Source organism: Grammomys surdaster, unplaced genomic scaffold, assembly GCF_004785775.1.
Source record: "Grammomys surdaster isolate TR1022 unplaced genomic scaffold, NIH_TR_1.0 60, whole genome shotgun sequence".
Lineage (NCBI taxonomy): Eukaryota > Metazoa > Chordata > Mammalia > Rodentia > Muridae > Grammomys > Grammomys surdaster.
The window spans coordinates 9501869-9509578 of NW_021604562.1; the positions used below are offsets into that span (position 1 = coordinate 9501869).

General features: G+C 42.5%; 1 pseudogene; it reads left to right on the forward strand.

Moving 5' to 3' along the window:
* Positions 1-596: 596 nt before the first annotated feature.
* Positions 597-1616, forward strand: LOC114619609 (annotated as a pseudogene).
* The last annotated feature ends 6094 nt before the right edge of the window (positions 1617-7710 follow it).

A 7710-nucleotide genomic window follows, 5' to 3' on the forward strand; every position in this document is an offset into this window, starting at 1 on the left:
AATAATAGTTTCTGAACATACGTATCGAGACTGAAACCCGAGTGTTAAATGTACCCTTCATCTTACAAGTATCTTGGGTAATGCTCATCAAAATCTGTCCCTGGACATCAATATGCCTCTAGCCAGATGCTTCATGCCACAATGGCTCCCCTAGGCCTGTTATTAAGTGTTTTACTTTCTATAAATCTGATTCTATGTACATACCTGGAGATCTGAAGACTGTATTCTATCCTGGCCTAATTCTGCCCAACTTCCTATGACCTGTACCAAGAGTAGTAGCACACCCTACCTTCTCTACACTCACGAATGACAGTTTCATGTCTTCTCTACTTGGCAAATTCTCTCAAAACTAGAAAATCAGATCTTGTTTCTCAAGGGGATAAAGTCACACATCAAAACAAATATGTACTCTCTCAGCGCAAGAATAAAACAGCAATTGTGTTTGGTATCAAGTTAAAAAAAAGTGAGTGAGGGCTGAGGAGATGACTCAGTAAATTTGTTTGCCTTGCAAGCATGAAATCCTGAGTTCAGTACCCCAAAGGCTTGTAAACAGATAGGCATGGTAAATCCAAGATTGTAATATTAGTGTTGGGGAGATGCAGACAGGTAGATCCCTGAGCTCACCATTCAGCCAGTGTAGCACCAGACCAATGACAGACCCTGTTTCAAAAACAAGATGGGCGTTGTGTCTCTGTGGTCTGGCGGCCGGGTCTGGGGTCTTACGCACCACAGAGGAATGCAGGCTTCGGCGTTGGTCTCAACCTCATCGCTCCAGCAAGCGCAAGGACCCAGTCGAGGACCAGCCCTTCCCGGGGCTGCTGCGAACAGAGAACCTCGGCCTGGAGGAGCTGGCTCACGTCCTGAGGGCAGCTGTGGTGAATCAGAAAGGGAGGCCTCTGGGCTTGTGCTGCTCTCCAGCTGTCCCCAGACAACAAGCCGCCTACAGAAGTTTTTTACCCACTCAAGGAGAGCCCAGAGACCCACAGCCACCTACTGTGCCATCACTGATGGCATCCCTGAGCCTTCTGAGGGGACAGTCCACATGGTTCTGAAGCTGGAACGAATGGATGGCATTGATCTTGCGGTCCCAGTGACATCCCCATCTCGAAAGGACATCCAGAAAGGTGTCAAAAGGACCCTCAGCCGTTTCCGTGTGATGGCCACGGGCTGTGGCTGTGCCCTGGTCCAGCTGCAGCCACTGACAGTCTTCCCCAAGCAGCTGCAGGTGCACATGGTTCTACAGCTCTGCCCGATTCTTGGGGACCACACCTATGATGCTCGTGTAGGCACCGTTCTGGGCCAGCGTTTTCTGTGGCCAGCGGAGACCACCAAGCCCCAGAGTCAGGTCCTAGATGAAGCTCTGCTCAGACACCTCTACCTGAGACCTTCCCAAGTGGCCCAGATGCCCTTGCACCTGCACCTGCACCTGCACCTGCACCTGCACCTGCACCTGCACCTGCACCTGCACCTGCACCTGCACCTGCACCTGCACCTGCACCTGCACTGCCTCCTCCTCCCAGGCACCACATCCAAGGACCCCCCCCAGTGAACTTCTGGCACCACTGCCCGCTTACTTCTCTCAGACCCTGCAGTGCCTTTGACTCTCTCAACAGTAGACTGTGCCTGACCCCCAATTGGAAAAACAGGAAGAATACAGAGAGTGAGTTTGGTGCTGAGCACAGCCAAGGCCCTGGGCTCCTTGGTCCAACATACTAAGATCAAATCCTAGAGAGGCTACTTGATTGCTGTGTGGCATTGGGCAGGTGTCTTCTCTCTGGACTTAAAATAATAAAAGTTCTACCTCACGGTCTGGTTTACCAAAAAAAAAAAAAAAAGATGATGGCTACTGAATAATGGCAGACAAGATTGCCTTCTGGCCTCCATATGTATGCATAGAGATATGCACTTGCAATAAAGAAAGTGAGTTACATCAATCATCTTGCTCACAAACCCACCAGCTGGAAGGTGTACCAAATTAGTTGGATGTTAAGGCTATTGGGGGATTTTAAAGCTTCATCTTATATTCTGGAAGACAATAAAGCTTTTAATACAGAAGCTTCCTTCCCAGAAGTAGATGAGAAAAATTGTATAGAACTTTGTGTTAGTTGTTTTTATTTCAACTTGACACAGCTGGAGTCAGTTTGAAAGCAGGAACTGCACTTGAGAAGATGCCCTCACCAGACTGACCTATTGGCATCCCTGTGGTACATTTTCTTGATTTATGATTTATATGGTCCATCCCAGCTCACTGTGTGTGATGTCAACCACGGGCTTTATAAGAAAGCAGGCTGAGCATGCCATGGGGAGCAAACCAGTAAGCAGCACTCCCTCCATGGCCATCAGCTCCTGCCTCCAGGATCCTGCCCTGACTTTCCTTTGATGAAGGACTGTGTGCGATATGGAAGTTGTAGAAACCCAAACTAAGACAGACTACAAAATGGATTTTCGATTCTGGAGTGTAGCCATAGTGTGGTTTAGAAGGCTGATGAAACATACCTGGTGATTTTATTTGAAGATTTTTTAACCTGTCAGTCATCTGTGTGATAAATAGTCTGTCATTCCGAAACATATCTTTTTAGACTGCTATGTTATATGTTATAAAGATCTTACAGTAACATTAACTAGAGCTGGGGACAAGATCAGTTCATAGAGTAGTGTTGAAAGAAAGAGGCCCTTGTGGCTCCACCCATTTGTTGGGGATCTGTAGCAGTCAGTTGTTGTATTTATTTAAAATCGGCCTCTGGGTCAAGCCGAGCATCTAAGTTGCAGCGGCTCTGCCTAGACCAGCTGCCGTGTTTCTCGGCCTGAGGCCACATGTGTGCTGCAGCTAGAACCAGCCCACCAGAAACACCAGCCCTGCCACCCACAAGATGCCAGCGTGGGAAATCTCCCACGCTGTCTCCGCAAGGCAGGGCATTACCCAGACCATTCCGCCATCCATGCGGGCCCGGTAAGAGAATGAGATTCTAATTCTTATAGATTAATCAAAGGCTTTATATGTTTGATAATGATTAATAACAAGATGCTCATACAAAGAGAGTTGTATCCCAATTAGCTAACCTAATTATAAGCTGTTCCCCACGAGTGCTCTCCATACCTGTGTGGTTCTCCATCCTCCTACATCTCTGCCCTCTCTCACTCCTCCTCTTCCTTTTCCTCTTCCTCTCCTAACTCCTCCCCCCTTAGGTCCTCCTACAGTCAGTGATTTCTGAGTGTTGGAAGAGAAGTTCTCTTCAGTGGGATATCTACTGGTAAGTGATTTATATTCTTGCAATAACCCCTCATCCTTGCTTCTGTAGGGAACCCTAATTAAAGACATTGGTTCAATAAAATATAAGAAATGAAAGTATCAGGGAGACTGAAGAAAAGAAAGGGATCAACAGGAGGGGGATGGGGATGAGAGGGCAACAAGAATTAAATTCAATGTATATAAAGTACATAGTAATAACACCCGTTAGACTATGGAATTAATATGCTATAAAATATTAAAGTGTGTGTGTGTGTGTGTCTGTGTGTGTGTGTAGGCCAGAAGTGTTAAGTTCTCTGGTGAATTACAGGCAGTCGTGTATGGGTACTGGGAACTGAACCCAGGTCAAATGCAAAAAAGAGCAATATGTATTCTCTCTCTCTCTCTCTCTCTCTCTCTCTCTCTCTCTCTCTCTCTCTTTCTCTCTCTCTCTCTCTCTTTCTCTCTGTGTGTGTGTGTGTTTGTGTGTGTGTGTGTGTGTGTGTGTGTTGTTTTTCAAAACAGAATTTCTCTATGTGACCTTGGCTGCCCTGGAACTTGCTCTGTAGACCAGTCTGGCTCTCAGAGAGATCTGCCTGCCCTTGTCTCCCAAGTGTGCCACCACACCTGACTGCAATGTGTGCTCTTAACTATGGAGCCACCTCTTTAGCTCCTAATAAAAACATTTTACAAAAAGCATGAGGCACCTTTATAATGTTTAGTTGTAAATTATGTAAAAACATCTTGTGTATTAGCTTGCTTCTCTGTTGCTATGACAAAACATTGAATAAACACAATTTGATGGTGGCTGGGGATCAGCTTTACTCTTCAACTCACAGTCCATCACTTAAGGGAAGTCAGGGCAGAAACTCAAGACAGGAACCTGGAGGCAAGAGCTGATGTAGAGGCCATGGAGGGGTGCTGCTTATTAGCTTGCTCCCCATGGCTTGCTCAGCCTGCTTTATAATAGAACCCAGTACCTCCACCCCAGAGGTAGCAGCACACACTTTGGGCTGGGCCTCCTACATCAATCTTTAATAAAGAAAATATCCCTGCAGACATGCCCACAGTCCAGTCTAATGGAGGTAATTCCTCAACTGAAGTTCCTCTTCCCAGATGACTCAAATATGTGTCAAGTTGACAGAAAATGGCCAGCATATCTTGTAACTTTTTTTTGCAAAGAATTATTTGTATGTTGAATGTAAACTTAAATCATTCCATCATTCAATCAAGATGAATGTGAAAAGTGATCATAGGTCTAATATAGTCAATACTATGAACAAATGATTAATATGAAAAAATGGATAGGTGATAATTGTTGCATGTTTCTGTATATATTAATATACAGACTTCCTGGATAGTGACTATAATACTAGAATTGATTAAATGCAAAGAGGTCATCTTGCAATAATATCACCTATATAACTTAATCCAAGTAATTAATAATTGAGACTGTTAAAACTTGAATACATACTTGAGTAAGCTTTTAGAACCAACCACTAATTTTCAGGAAGTAAAAAGGACAAGGAAATATATTCAATACTATGAGGATGCTTTCAGCAAAATCCAAATTGATAATCTACCTATTTTCTTCAACAAATAAGCTGCAAAGAATAAAAATACAGTGTAAGATCAAGGTTAGTATCCTGATTCAAACATTCCAAACATTCCAACAAATATATGTGTGTGTGTGTGTGTGTGTGTGTGTGTGACAGAAAAAATTTACATGCTTCATTATATTAAAAATATTTATAACTAAGACAGGATCCAACACCCTTTACTGGTTTCTATATGAGCCATCTACACACAAGTGGCTCGCTCTCTATCTCTGTCTCTCTCTGTCTCTCTGTATCTCTGTCTCTCTGTCTCTCTCTCTCTCTCTGTCTCTCTCCCTCTCTCTCTCCCTCCCTCCCTCCCTCCTTCCCTCCTTCCCTCCCTTTCTCTCTCTCTCTCTCTCTCTCTCTCTGTCTCTGTTTTTGTCTCTCTCTCTCTCTCTCTGACACACATATGCACACACATATAAATACAAACAAATCTTTAAAAAATAAGTCTAGCCGGGTGATGGTGGCACACGCCTTTAATCCCAGCACTTGGGAGGCAGAGGCAGGCAGATTTCTGAGTTCGAGGCCAGCCTGGTCTACAGAGTGAGTTCCAGGACAGCCCGGGCTACACAGAGAAACCCTATCTTGAAAAACCAAAAAAAAAAAGAAAGGAAAAGAAAAGTCCAGTATTTAAAAGAAAAAAAAGATATACTAGTGATTTGTATATAAGAATGTGGTAACACAGGCTGGAGAGATGGCTCAGCGGTTAAGCACACTGACTTGTTTTTCCAGAGGTCCTGAGCTCAATTCCCAGCAACCACATGGTGGCTCACAACCATCTGTAATGAGATCTGATGCCTTCTTCTGGCGTGTCTGAAAAGAGCAACTGTGTACTTACATACACAAAATAAATAAATCTTTTTTAAAAAAAAAGAATGTGGCAATACTTGCTAAGAAAATGGTCCCATAGGTAAGAATACATGCTATACAAGGCAGATGATTTGAGTTCAGATCCTTACTACCCATGTGGCTTCAGACACATCTGTAATCTCAGTACCATGGGGACAGAGACAGGAAAATCCTGGAAGCTTCTAAGTCAGCTAGTCTAGCTGAAAACAAGACACTTCAAGTTCAATGAGAAACTCATTCTTAAGGAAATAAGACAAGTAATAAAAGAAAATATACAGCATTCTCTGGCCTCTGCATGTTCACATGCATACTCATGTATATATGCATGTACTACACAAACACACAAAGAATGTCATATAGTTTTAGTATTTTTCATGAAGCAATACCATATTTACAAATAACATTATCTACAATATTTTAGCTTGCTTCAAAATAGTACAGAAAGTTATCTATTCTCACTACTGCTACTGAACAGTGTGTTGGTGATGTTAAATGTAAAAGAATCTTTTTTGTTGTTGTTTCAAGACAGGGTTTCTCTGTGTAGCCCTGGCTGTCCTGGAACTCACTCTGTAGACCAGGCTGTCCTCAAACTCAGAAATCCGCCTGTCCTGTCTCTGCCTCCCAAGTGCTAGGGTTAAAGGCATGCGCCACCACTGCCTGGCATAAAATAATCTTTTAAAGTGGATATATATGACAGTTCATGAATGGAAAAGTTCGACTAGTTTTCCCACTTCTTCTCAAATTAATGTATACTTTCAACACAATTCCAATCACCAGCATCCCAGTGGGATATTTAGTAGAGATTGATAAGCTAAGGGAAAAATGTATATGAAAAAGTGAAACAGATGGAAATGGCTTTTAAAACTGAAAAAGGCACATGAGGTTGGAGGCCAGTATAGAATTTCAAGGTGTTCTATAAAAACAAGAGTAATTAATGGAGGTGTTAGAATAGACACATAGATCAGTGAAACACAAGAGAATTTAAAAAGAAAAAGCACATATATGTGATGAGCATATCAACTTGTTTATTGGACGTCTGGGAATTTAACACAGTCCTTTGTACACATATGCACTATGTTTAGTTTGTTGTTATCTTATTTACTTTTGAGACAGACTTTTGTTAAGTTACCCAAGTTGTCTTTGACTTGTTCTGTGTTTAGACATGGAACCCTCTTGCCTCAGTCTCTGAAGTAGCTAGGAATACATGACTTGGCTCTATTGAATGTTTACACGAAAGTACAGAGACAATAATACAGTTAAGAAAGTACAGTATATTCTTTTAATAAATAATGTTGGAACAATTAAACATTCATACGCCTAAGACAAAATGTTGACCTACACTTCACAGATTGTATGAAGTTAAGATGAATAACTGATAACAAAAAAGAAAACTTTATTGACTTGAGGTTCAAGAAAGAGTTCTTAGACATAACATGAAAAGCACAAAAAGCACAGTTAGTAAAGGAAAAATAGGAGGCTAGGGAGATGACCCAACCAGTCAAATGCTTGCCACTTATCTATGAGGACTTGAGTTTGATACTCAGCAGTCATGTTATAGTCATACATGGCACCGTGCACCTATAATCCCAGTGCCAGAGAAGCAGGAAGAAAAGGAACTCTGGGGCTTCATGAGCAACCAGTGTAGCTGAATCAGCAAGCTCTGTTTCACTGAGAAAATCTGTCTCAAAATGTAAGGTAAAGAGCAATTGAAGAAGACACCCAACATCAACCCTTGGCCTCCACATACACCCATACATATATCATATATGCACATATGCACATGCACACACACACACACACACACACACACACACACTGGCATGTGCACACCTACATAGATACAATAAAAGAAAAAAAGCAGTGGCTAATTGAGACTTAACAAAGTTTTCACATTCTATTTTATGAGAGGCACTGGTATGCAAATGAAACCTTTCCCTCAGGGCTCAGGGAATAATGCAGAAGAGAAGGCAGAAAGATTGTTAAGAGTCAGGTGTGGTGGATGACTCCAAGGAGACAATGTCTTCTAGACACAAA